This window comes from Corythoichthys intestinalis, chromosome 5 (genome assembly GCF_030265065.1).
Source record: "Corythoichthys intestinalis isolate RoL2023-P3 chromosome 5, ASM3026506v1, whole genome shotgun sequence".
Lineage (NCBI taxonomy): Eukaryota > Metazoa > Chordata > Actinopteri > Syngnathiformes > Syngnathidae > Corythoichthys > Corythoichthys intestinalis.
The window spans coordinates 54,754,282-54,768,741 of record NC_080399.1 but is presented as its reverse complement, the minus strand read 5'-3'; positions in this window follow the sequence as shown (position 1 = coordinate 54,768,741).

Sequence of the window (14,460 nt, the reverse complement as noted above, 5' to 3'; positions counted from 1 at the left end):
TCAAGACTAATTCAATTTACTATTGAATGTATGCGTCTCAGGACACCATTATAGTCATTTATTAAAAAAGTAAAATATGAGACTTGTGTTTTGCAGCTTGATTCACCCCCCCCCCCCCCCCCCCCCCAAACTACACTCAATAGATAAAGTGTGGGGTTACGTTTTTGACATTCCTACTCTTACTACTGTGGCAAACACAAATGTATGCATTGTGTATCTGGAATGTAATTGTCAAGTAGTAATTACAAAATTGTCATACCATGTCCTTTTAGTTAAAAGCTGACTGATTCATCGCTCCTAACTCAGTCATAACTACTGTATTTGTGTATTCAATTTAAAACAATATATCAACTGGTGCCTGTTTTTTTTTCTGTAAACCAAAAAAAAAGTATATTGTCATACCATGTCTTTTTAGTTAAAAGCTGACTGATTCATTGCTCATAACTCAGTCACCACTACTGTATTTGTGTATTCAGTTTAAAACAGAATAAATCAACTGGTGCCTGTTTTTTCTGTCTGTTAACCAAAAAATATGAATATTAATTGTTTTGCTTTCTCATCTGTACAGTATTTAGCATCAGTGGATTGTAGAATACATCCTGATATTAACCATTAATCTCAATCTGGACATCTGACCTGTTCCCATCAGCACGTAAGAGATAAGTCCTCCACTTTAACTCGAGTATGCTGTGACTCTTGAGCAGCTACATTAAGATTTAATGCTGCCATTGGGATTAATTTCCTTTACTCGTTGAATGCTCTCATATTGCATGAAATGTGTTTCCATTCTGATTTTATAAGTAAAGCTGGGCTAGGGTTAAATCTCATAAGCGTTTAAAAGCTGACACTGATGTGGCTTCACAAGCTATGCAGGCCTCCATACTGTAAATACCTTGACACGTTTCAAGCCTGGCGATGATGTTGACTGCAGCAAAACCTAGAAAAATGTTGCATCATCAAAACATCCTTATATAGGCTGTATTGGCACCATGGAAAAAGTGCTTAGAAAATGGATTTCGTTCCACTGAATTGGATCTACATGATCTCTGCATTGTAATTTACATACGTTGCTAATTACTACCAAAAAAAAAGTTCTACTCACGGTTTCCAGTCATTTTTTAGTAATTAGCGTTTTCGTGTCGGTCTTTTTTTCCCCAGTGGCGCAGTGATATTGATACGGCGGAGTCGTATCGTCAGTGTGTGAAGCCATTTTAGGTCACGTGCACCAATAGGAGACGAGGACTGTTGCTATGCGCTTCGATAAACAAACAATATGGCGGCGACCGTGCCAAGCTACGACACGAGCGAAGATGAACCAAAGATAAGAAAACCGCATTCGGAATTTAGTCATCGAAACGATGCTATATGCATCTCTCAACTGTCCAAGGGCGAAAAAGGGCAGGAATTTGGAAAAAACGTGCAGAGCCCGCGTGGTTGCGTCAGACAATGGCTTTCTTCCCAGGCTCCGTCGAAGGATCTCGCTGAAAATGCGTCGACTGGGATTTTTAACGACATTCACTACAGGTAAGCCACACGCACGCCTTTACTACAAGGTTAATTGTTATTAACTTATGCTAAAAAAAATCTTATTTAAACTAGTGTCGTAACGATACCATTTTTTAGCCCAGATATCAATACCACTTTGTTATAAAATGTATATAGGGTACAGTGTGTCGAAAGTGAATCCAGTAGAACTTTTTATTGCATACCAGTTATGGGTGACAATGGCTAAATAAACCTTTTGGCTCAAGAACATCAAGCTGTAGTCAATAAAAGCCCTGATACTGACGTGGCAGTGATTGCTGTTAGTCTGCAGATAGATTTACAGTGTAAATTGCATTTTTTCACAGGAGGAGGCAACAGAACGAGGACTGACGTCTCTAAGGTCTCTGCAGCTCCTGGCACTAGTGTGTGTTCAGCACTCATTGGCATCCATACATTCACAGGTTGTGACTCTGCTTGTGCCTTTCATGGCAAAGGCAAAAAAAACCTTTTCTTTTGCACGTCATAAAAAAGAATACCTGACTGGGTTTGCAAAGCTGGGCAGCAGTTTTAAACTTGACCTACAAACATTTAACACGTTGTGTAAATACGTGTGCCACCTGTTTTGCCAGTCATGTGCCAAAAATGATGCCAAATGCAGATCTTTCTGTATGGCCTCGTCAGTCTTGCCAGAACATTCTATTCCCCCCAAAACTGATGCTCTGTACCAACATTGCAGGACAGCAGACTATCAAGCAGCAATTATGAAACGTTGTCTGACAGTTAAAATGTGTGCCCCTTCACCCATTGGGAATGGGTGGGACATTGAGGATGGGCAGTTGGCAGTGACATGGATGACTAAAAATCCTGCCCGATACTGTTTTGCAAGTAGTCAACTGTAGTTGAAAGGCAACCAATTGTGACATGGGAAGATGTTCCTGTATGTCTGCAAAACTTTCTTGTACTGATTTATATCGGTGCCAAGCATGTGAGAATGTTTCCAAAGAAACAGAAGACACTTGGATGGGATGATGACTTTGAGTAAAGCGATTTTGAGGAGTAATGTTGTCATGTACAGTTTTACTATTCTTTTATTTCTATTTTTTTTTTATTCGTTTTTCAATATTTGTATGTGTAATAATGTGTATTTCTATAGTATGAGATACTTCCATGTTTAAATAAATGTGTACCAACAGTACTATACTTGAATGATTCCAACCTTTTGTGTATATACAGTGTGATTAAAAAAGGCTGTGCCAAAATCAAAATGCCATGTCAAAAACGAAAAACATAAAAAAAAAACTACCTTGGACAGATGTAGGAAGTAACTAAGTTTAATTTCATGTTTTCATAGTACTCAAATATGGCCATCACCAGCAGCATGGACAACATCAAGTTGACATGAGAATTCCTCCCTCCCGCGTTGATTGCGTCTGTTATGTAATCTTTCATGTCATCAATATTCGCTGGAAGTGGTGGAACATACACTTAGTGTATAACATACGTTATGTGCCATAAAGATGGATAACGAACTTTGTCTTTAACATACCAACACGTCCAGCAAGTACTGATGATGTGAAATATCGAACAACAGTCGCAATCAAGACAATAACTGCGACATGCACACGTTTGAGAGGAATTCTCATCGTGGCTTGATTTTGTCCGTGCTGCTGGGTGTGCTCACATTTGAGCACTTGTGAAACATGAAATAAAACTTGGAAGTTATCTTCAACACATGTCCATCACTTCTTTTGTGATGTCTTTCATTTTTTAAGTATCACCTTATGATTTTGGCACATTATATTTTTGATCACCCTTTAATTTTTTTGTCTTATTCCATTTTTGCCATGATTCACATCTAGGAGGGTGTGGTAGCAATTGGGTTGATTTTCAGCTATTTATGATCATGGCGTGCATTTTTTATTTTATATATTTCATTGCATAGTAGGTTGTGATATTTTTAATATGACACATAAGCCTTTAGCTTAATTCAATATATATTTCATTGTGCTGGGTGCAAATCATTAATGTTGAAGTGTTTCCTTCAAGAAATTAGCTACATTTCTCATTCTGAATTCACCTATGTGTATACTAAGGCACCAATACTTGTTTCAAATGTTTGGTAGATGTGTTTATGACATTTGATAAAGATTTTGTGTTGCCAGAATTAATATAAAACTTAAAACAAGCAAAAACAGCAACACTAGATCTGTATTTTTGTGTATTCACATCAGGATACATTTCTGGCTGGTGACTAAGTTAGGAGGGTATTGGCTTTGAAAAAATCAATTTTCTAAGCACTTTTTCCATGGTCCCAATAAAGCCATATTTCCACAAGCTTGTCCATTCGCAGCACTTCCTGGTCAACTCTAATCTTTTAATGGACGACGGTCTCACAGAAGAAGTTGTAGCTGTCAGTGAAGGGTGTTTCAGTTCTGAAAAACACGCACACACACATAAACCATGTGAGAACTGTTTCATCCATATCATATTTACATAATCTTCCAATCCAAATTATATAGGCTTGTCTATTCTGCCATTTTTTCCTGAATAAAATTATCAAATAGGTTTTTGGAACTACGGTTAAACAGACTAAATACTATGTTATTTGTCAATCTAAACTTTTTGCTCAAAGTTAACAATCTAACATCATAATAATGACCGCTACAGCCCAGAACTCACATTGCAAGTCTTAACTTCATATGTGATCTGACCAGAAGCCCACAACTCCCATAGTTATTCACAACAAAAGGCGTGTGTGTGGCTTACCTGTAGTCAATGTCGTTAAAAATCCCAGTCGACGCATTTTCAGCAAGATCCTTCGACGGAGCCTGGGAAGAAAGCCATTGTCTGACGCAACCACGCGGGCTCTGCACGTTTTTTCCAAATTCCTGCCCTTTTTCGCCCTTGGACAGTTGCGAGATGCATATAGCATCGTTTCGATGCCTTTTGACTAAATTCCGAATGCGGTTTTCTTATCTTTGGTTCAGCTTCGCTCGTGTTGTAGCTTGGCACGGTCGCCGCCATATTGTTTGTTTATCGAAGCGCATAGCAACAGTCCTCGTCTCCTATTGGTGCACGTGACCTAAAATGGCTTCACACACTGACGATACGACTCCGCCGTATCAATATCACTGCGCCACGGGGGAAAAAAAGACCGACACGAAAACGCTAATTACTAAAAAATGACTGGAAACTGTGAGTAGCACTTTTTTTTTGGTCGTAATTAGCAACGTATGTAAATTACAATGCAGAGGTCACGTAGATCCATTTCAGTGGAACGAACCAACACAATTTTGGCTCAGCCAATACAGCCTAATATTGAATGGTCTAAATTGCTGTTGTACCTCAGACACAAAGTTGATGCTGTGTACGCAAGGATTAAAGTCCTCTTTTTCGTACATAAAATTTTTTTAAAAAATCAAACAATTGCAATAATTATAAGTACACAAGCAAAACAATAAGGCTTGAATCCTTAGCAGCAACAACCCGAACATGACAAGTGTAAGCTTTTTTGCTAGAAAGTAGGGCTGTCAAACGATTAAAATCTTTAATCGAGTTAATTACAGCTTAAAAATTAATTAATCGTAATTAATCACAATTCAAACCATCTATAAAATATGCCATATTTTTCTTTAAATTATTGTTGGAATGAAAAGATAAGACACAAGACCGATGTATACATTCAGTATACGGTACATAAGTACTGTATTTGTTTATTATAACAATAAATCAACAAGATGGCGTTAACATTATTAACATTCTCTTAAAGCGATCCATGGATAGAAAATTTGTAGTTCTTAAAAGATAAATGTTAGTACAAGTTCTTAAAAGATAAATGTTAGTACAAGTTATAGAATTTTTAAATTAAAACCCCTCTTATTGTTTTCGTTTTATTAAAATTTGTAAAATTTTCAATCAAAAAATAAACTTGTAGCTCGCCATTGTTGATGTCATTACACCATGCTCAATCCCCAAACCCATAAAATCTTTTGGACCCAAACGCCAGCAGAGGGCGCCAAACAACAAAAAACAAGTAACAAGGGGACATTACTAGAGCTGAAACGAGTACTCGAGCAACTCGAGTAACTCGAGTTTAAAAACTGATCCGAGTAATTTTATTCACCTCGAGTAATCGTTTGTTTTGACAGCTCTCAGCGTCACGTTTTGCTCGGACTACATTTAATGCGGGACAACGCGCTGTCACGTGCGGAGAGGAAGAAGGGGGGAAAAAAAACTTACTGCAGCCGACAGCCGCCACAAACGACGCCGACGTTGCTAAATACTAGCCCGCACGATGCTACGTTGGTACAGGTAGCGTCTCATAGAGATCACATGTATGTTGAACTAGATGCTAAATGACAGACTCGGCCGCGTCTGGGCAGCTTTAGTAAACAGCCGCCATCTTAAAGCAGTAGAGCGCTAAGCGCTAATAAAGAGCGCTAAGCGCTAATAAATAAGATTAACGTTACTGTTCTGAAGTAACGTTAGCCCTGCGTAGGGCTAGGTTTCTATTAATTATGACCACTGTCGATGCTTGGCTAACGTGTCTTACATACAGGCTTTAACATAACATACCATTGTGGAGTGATGAGGGTGTAAAATAAAAACTTAATCATGCTAACTATCAATTTTAGCTCAGTAGTCATTGCTGGATAAAACACCAAGTAGCACTGGTGCTAATGTGCTCCAATACAGCCTGTATCATACATTTATTTTGAACACTGCAAAAACTCAAAATCCTATCAGGACTTGCAGTTTAGACTAACTTAAAACTTAACTAGAACTTAAAAATGGCTTGACACAAAGAGAAATTCAATTGAAAGACGTAGGAAAAAATCCAAACTTTTAAGTGATGTGTGTTATCAAGCGTAACGGCATTTTTAGGTAAGATATATATATATATATATTTTTGTAATAAGATCTAAAGTTTTTTGAGTCAAAGCAGTGAATTAGTCTTTTTTTTTTTTTTTCTAATTCTAGTTACATCTGAGATGCAATTGTTGGCGGTTTTCAACAATATACATCGAAAATAAAGACATTGATTGACTGAAAATGGTTCAAAATTAGATGAAATGTCTTGTTTTCTCATGTATATTTATAATTGCTCTTCACCTAAAAATATATTTGTTTTATCCGATTACTCGATTAATCGATAGAATTTTCAGTCGATTACTCGATTACTAAAATATTCGATAGCTGCAGCCCTAGACATTACACTGCTGTCATTTTAATCTGAGCAGGGCATGCGCGTTAATTGCGTCAAATATTTTAACGTGATTAAAAAATTAATTACTGCCCGTTAACGCTATAATTTTGACAGCCCTACTTGAAAGATCAACTTCACATTTTCACATTCACATTTTCTGGTATAAATCACATAAATTGAGGAGCAGAAGTATTTGCACCCCTTGTCATGTTGCGAGTTCACCCACTTAGGAAATATGTAGAGTTCTGAAATTTAAATCAAACATGAATTTCCGCTTACAGAGACATAATCCCCCAAAAAATACGGAACTGACATTGTATGATTTTTCAATAATTTATTTGTAATTTACTGGGGTTCATAAGTATTTGTACCCCTGAGAATCAGCAATAATTATGACAAAAAGTTGTCAGCCTACCTTAAAAAAGTCCACCTTTACCCCATGAGTAACTGCCCAAAGATGGACGAATACAATTTCAAGAACACCATCCCCACTGTGTAGAAGTGGAAACCTCATGCTTTGGGGCTGCTTTTCGGCAAAGGGGACCGGACGACTGTACCGTATAAAGCAGAGGATGAATGGTGAAATGTATTGTCAAATTTTGGGCCACAACCTCCTTCCCTTGGTCAGAGAAATGAAAATGAGCCGTGACTGGATCTTCCAACATTGACAATCGATCAAAAGCACACAACCAAGCTGACCAAGGAGTGGCTGCGTAAAAAGTATATCAAGTTTCTGGAGGGGCCTAGCCAGTCCCCAGACCTCAATCCAATAGAAAATCTGCTGAAACTTAGGTTTCGGGGCTGTTGTTGAGAAACACAAACAGATCTAGAGAGGATTTGTGTGGAGGAATGGCCAAAATCCCTGTTTCCACATTGAAAACCTGGTGAACTACCGAACGCGTTTGACCTCTGTAATTGCAAACAAAGGCTTCTGCACTAGGTATTAGCACTGCTTTTACAAATACTTATGAACCCCAGTAAATTACAAATAAATTATTGAAAAATAATACGATGTGAGTTTTGGATATTTTTTTTTATTAGATTGTCTCTACAAGTGGAAATGCATTTATGATTGAGATTTAAGACATCTACTTATTTTCTAAGTAGATGAACTTGCAAAATCACAAGGAGTGCAAATACTTCTGCTTCTCACCGTATCTGGTTGCATTGACTATCTAGCTAATTTTCTTACATATCGATTCAACATTTACTGTTTGATTTTGCAGTTTTAAATGGTTTAACACAGGGGTCTGCAAGTCCGGTCCTCGAGAGCCGCTAGCCAGCTTGTTTGCCATGTCTCCCTCCTTTAACACACCTGAATCAAATGATTAGCTCATCAGCAAGCTCTGCTGGAGCCTGATAACGATCCTGATTATTTGATTCAGGTGTGCTAACGGAGGAAGACATGGAAAACAAGCTTGATAGCAGATCTCGAGGACCTGACTTGCAGATCCCTGGTTCAACATATCAGTGGAGGAATTCTCGACGTAACTATGGAATTATCCACTTGTCTTTGTCTATTTGTAAATTTAACGAAGAAGCCAAATCCAGTGCAGGTGGCAGCAGCGTCTCTAGCCGGCCGCGGCCCGGACGTCCAATGTTGCGCCGTCAGCAGCTTAAGGCAGGAAGGCCCAAGAGTAGTGAAATACTTTTTTTTTTTTAGCTCGGGCTTCTCACTCACATAATTTGTTGTGTCTGCAAACAATAATCATTTAGAGCCCAAGTGTCTGACATTTAAAGCATTTGTACGGAAATTCCCACAGGACTTTGGTTCTCAACACAGCGATTAGCTTGCGCTAATAATGAAATTTATGAGGGAAAAAAAGGCATGAAACAAAACCGAAACGGGATGCAATTGAAACGGACTGAACACGCAGAACCGAAACGGTTCAATAAATCCGCGGCACTGTTACACCCTTAATAATCTCCCATGCAAACTAGTTCAAAGTTCAGTTCACAAAATTTTAAATGAATTATTTCAGTTCATAGTTCAGACTTATTCAAGTTAGTTCTAAATTTCCAACTAAAATGAACTCGTCCATAGCCTAGGTTTATGCTCCTTTCAATTCGGCATAATCCTGCCTATTGGTTTATATCCTTGGCCAATCACAACACCTTTCAAAACAATATCAATAAAAAAGGCCAGTTTGTTTTTAAACAAATGTATTTTCTTTTTTTTCCAAAACCAGTGAAATGTCATTTAGGCAAATATGCTGTGAAGCTAAGGATATATTATGCCAAGTCCTAAATTCAAGGCCATTGACAATGTGGCTACTTTTTCTCCAGTGAGTAAAAGAAATTGAAATGTTTGCATGGCCCTTGGGCATTCTTGAATCTCTGGATCGCTCATCATTTACTGAAGGGGGCTGAATTATTATTATTATTATTTTTTAAATAAACGAAGTTAAATTGCTTATGGATAATGAACAAGGGATAGAATATATTTTGGCTTCACAATTATGCCCTTGTACAAGAGCCAAAGCAAAATGAGTCATAATTGTCATAGTTACAGTATATTCTTGGCCTTCAAATAAAACTGTACTTTGTGGTCCAGGGTCCTTTATGCAACCCTTATTACCAACAACTGTCTGGACCAGGACACTGAGCTACATAAACTGGATCCAGGAGCTTACACTGTTTAGAATGGGACCTCTGGAGCAGAAAATATGCTCCTATTCACACTGCCTCTCTGAAGTTCTTCTCAAATCACAGGTTGGAGTATGCTATGGTGCAAATGGCCACATAATAAATAGGCTATAACCAATTACCACTGCTGCACTTTAAGGTTGATTTATGGTTTGTGCTATTTGTACTCGGATGTTGAGGGGTGTTTATGCAGTGACGTGCACAGACAATTTGGGGGGCAGGTGCTAATGGGGGAAAAAAGACCGTTTGCAGCGTATATAACTGCCAGCCTGACTGCCTTGTTGGGACCATATGAAATAATAAAAGAAAAAACATTGCAGATGTATTAATTTGGTATTTCTTTATAAAAGAGCAACCTATCCCATACTAGCAAGGGTCAACAAAACAATGTAACAGTCAAAATAAAATACAAACAGTGCAAATGCGAATTATTCAAGCTTTAAAGGAGCTATCTCCTCGGTGCGATGTCTTTGATGAGCCAGATGATGGTGGTTTATCTTGGTTGACCAAAAATATGAAGAATAAGTCTGCTTGGTGACATTACACAACGCGGCACATACACACTACACAGCTAATTTTATGTTTGGCATTTAGCAAATAAATGATGCTTATAGCCTGTTTTAAACCTGCACTGTCATCAATGCAGTGTATCCGTGTGCCCATACTGAAACGAGGGAGCCTACAGTTTTCTTGGAGCATATTAGTCACTTTCTATTACACACACTCAGTTTCACTTCCTCCAGGTGAATTTCAAATATACTAGTATTCTAATGTCCGTTACTATGTGCAGCCCCTTTGAGACGCTCGCGACTTGTGGGTTGTGGCGTAGGGGGAAGAGAGAGCGAACGGGTGATAGTGGTCGCGCTTCTCAGGAGCCCGCTGTATTGTTTTATTGTTTGTTGTTGCATAATTAAAGTGAGTAAAGCCATTCCTGACTCCTCTCCTTCCTCGCCATCAGCCTGGGCTATTACAATATATTTTTTGTGTGTGTTTATTTTTATTCTAATAAGTTTTTGTTAAGCAGCAACATTGTCCTGAAGTAGCAGTACTAGTATTAAACATCCAAACACATGACTAAATATTGAGCTATAATTAGGGGTGTAACGGTACACAAAAATCTCGGTTCGGTACATACCTCGGTTTTGAGGTCACGGTTCGGTTCATTTTCGGTACAGTAAGAAAACAAAATGCAAAATATAAATGTGCTAGTTGTTTATCACACACCTTTGTGCTTTCAACAATAGGAACATTAGCCTATACGACGCTAGAATTCTACTAAAAAGTAGCGGGTATTTAAAGATAATCCAACAACAATTTGCCTTTCAGACCCCGCGTATTTGTCAGCTTTCTTTCTGAAAGAAAGAAGAAAAAGTCCTGTGCTAAAGAGAAAAGCAATCCCAATGACAAAGATTTTAACATGTATTTTACAAATGAAATGCCTCAATGAATTTTTTTTTTCTTATGAACGGTTTTCAAAAGCTTTATTGGTGGATTTTCTCAAGTTAAAGTGCCACACAGAAATTAATAAATTTAATTGTGTAAGCAGGATGTGTGTATTATTCTTATTATTTAATTACAGGTGTTTTAGCTCATTTCATTTTATTTTATATAAATGGGCTATTATTTATTTTATTATATGTTTATATTTTACAAATGTGATGTATTCATTTATATTGTATATTTTATGTTGTATAACTTTAGTTCTTATGTGAATATTAGTTCCTACTTGTTTTGTTGTAGTAGGAGGGTTTTGTATTGAACACGGGGCCGTGTTGGTTATTATTATAGCAGAGAAGACAGCAGTAAATCAACAAAGACAAGTCAACTGTGCCCCGATCTACCACTCAAGAGATCTGATGGACTCAAAAAGTGGGTTACAATTGCATATTAGTTTGAAAATCGACCAGATCCACCGTATTTTTACACGAGTGACTTCCAGTCTGCCCGATCCAAGCTACCGGTAGTAGTATTGACGCAGGTCGCATCTCGCGTCAAATAATAAACTCTGCCGTTCTTTTCGCATGCGTTGTGTTGAGCCGCTTCTGGGGCGCTTGTAACACGCTGCTGCACTGCGACTGATGTGCATTGGCTGATTGACTAACGCCCGCGTTTAACTGCGTTCTCGCGGCGGCCACGTCGCGCCATTGACGTTTCTGGGTTATACTGTCCTACCGTGTTGGTCCTCATTATAGTAGAGAAGACGGAGTAAATATAATCCACACAAAGAAACTAACCCGATCGACTCACAGCCTCGAAAAGTAAGACTTGCATTACGTCAGGAACGGTACGCCTCCGTTCCGAACCAAGCACCACGTACCGAAACTGTTCAATACAAATACATGTACCGTTACGCCCTTAGCCATAATATATAGTTTTATTCATTTTTCCTACTGACAGTGCTTGTGTGTAGGTTGCCACATCTATTAATAGATTTATGGCAAGCCGTTAGCCTACCTTGGTTAGCCCTTTCACACCTTAGCCTATTTTGGCCAAATTTGCATGCCTTTGATGTTGCCTTTATATTTCAAAGAAAAAAAATTTCACAATGGCCAGGGTGGGTCCCCTTTTTTTCAGGACTCCATAACCTTCATTGGCAAATTATAATCAACATTTTGGACCCAAAAAAGACCACAAAAAAAAAAAAGTCAAAATTTCTATTATTGATGTCCAAGTGACAACCAAACATGCTTGACCAAACGTTTTGAAGCATGATAATATTTATTTAACTTTTTAGAATAAACATTCAACAGAAAAAAATGACTTTTATAATTGATAATTCAACATAAAATGCAGGTATGGTCATAGGCGTTTTTGTCCTTTTTACATACTATGGTCAAAACAGGTTACTTACAGGAGACAAACAGTGCAAAAAAGTTAATAAATATATATGATATATATAATAAAATTATATCTAAATACAATAAACTTCATTAGATACTTTTCCTCTAAATGTGCAAAACGTTTTTTAGTCTTTGATTCCTCAGAGGCCTTGGTGGCACTACCAGGAGCAGTTCCTCTCTGGCTGGAAACACAGGCCCACATTGCATGTCTCACACATCCAGGCAGTGCTCATTTGACAGAGTTTGCAGCGTTGGCGATTTTGATCTATGACCACACTGGATTCTTCAGCTCCAGCATCTCCACAACCCTCTCCGGGACATAAGTCACTTTAGGAAGAAGACAAGTACTTACTTTATTGTCATTTCATAGTACATCCACAGTATAGCTGTTCCTCATCACAACACAAACTGTAGCAGAGCAGTCGTTGTCACAAACGCTTTATAGCTTCAACAATGTATAGATTACTGCACATACAGTGGGGAGAACAAGTATTTGATACACTGCCAATGGGAAAACCCATTGACAGTGTATCAAATACTTGTTCTCCCCACTGTACATGAACATAATGATTTTATATATACTTTGGAACAAGACTTTGACAATGTAACACTGTTCAAATGTAGTTACTAGACCAACGAGGCATGCATCATATACAGTAGGCCTACATAGTAGATTACTATGCGCACTTTTTCATTCATACTCTGTATATTGTACTGTAAGTCAACACACAATACAAACATGTTTTGTTACATAAAGTTCTGTGAACAAAGTAAAAATGAGCTTGAGAAAAGTACGAAGAAAAGTTGAACAGAAATGATCGATACCTTTCTTCATCGAGCGTGCTCCTCCCGTTGGGTCCTTCCTTGGGTCCAAACTCTTGTCTAAACATCTGTGGAGGTTTTATTGTCCTAGATGACAGTCTTGCTGGCATTTCTTCGCAAAAAAAATAAAATAAATAAAACCTGTCGTTCTTCGCTATTTTTTACCGCTCTGCTGACTTCCTCTTCTTCCGTGAGTCGCGGGTCGCAACTTCTAGCACATCAGAGGATAAATGAGCTGATTCACTGACTTTCTGGCGGTAGTAGAGTGAGATCACAGCAATGACACCCATTTGACTGTCAAGCGCAACCTCTCAGCTTTCAGGATCCGTTGAATTTTTTTCGATAGCACAAACTGTTTAGGAGTTACAGTAGTTCAAAGTACGCATGCGGAAATGTGTCGCTGGTGACACATCCTTCGTTAAACCCTTTAATGCCAGCAATATGAAGCAATTATCAGAGAATCCCAAAATGTGAAAAATAAGGTCCTAATGAAACCATTTTTTCAAATTTGTGAAAAGAAAAGTCAAAATGAATATGTGTAATAAGCGCTCAGATATCTATAATTATCCCTTGCTAAATCCTGTTTGTTTTTTTTTCATGGAACCTGCAGATGCATGTGTTGACTTGCATCCATCATTTTTTTTTTTTTTTTCAAAAATGTCAAAATTCTGAATTAGTCTCAAAATCATGAAATTTTAGGTGTATCAAATGTGATACATTTGGCAATATAGGGTTAAAGGGTTAACAGGTGGGACTGGGCAGTCGGCTAATTTTGAGAGTTGCACATAGACAACGGCTACTTCACGAGATACATAAAATTGATAAGCAACTGAGGTTTAGGAGGGCACACACACTCTTTGACTCGTTGTGTTACCTCTGCGTAGGGGCTATAGCCGGGGGCGTGGATGACAGCTAATAATTGTACATGCTGCTCCTGCTGCAGTGAATGTGCAGCCTTTACTGCACGTTCACGTTGACTAATGATGGGCGGTACGCACCTCAAAGGAGGGTGTGTGTTTGGGTGTTTGTAGGACAGGCTCGCACGGTGATTCTGGGTGAGGCGCTTGGGAGGGCTTTCACACGCATTACTAACTAACATAATAATGCTCATGACTCAATAACCTTGATAAGGGCACTTGCTCGGTTAAGAGAGCGAGGGCCAGTGCCTGAGCACCACCTAGCGTCTGTGTGTGCACGCTATTGTGTTTATGCAGAGGGCAAGTGCGAGAATAACTTTCCCCAAGGTCACTATCTTGTTTTGGAAACGAACGCTCAAAACATGACATCATTCCCATCTCCAACTTCTGAGTTAAATTGAATGGTACTCACTCACCACCGTAAGAACCCCTGCTAGTGGTGTTCTGAAGTGCTTTAGTCAAAAGGGTTTCAATTATTATTTTTTTGAATATTTTCTGCTACAGGAACACAAATATTATTATGTTACAAATAGGACTGCACTAT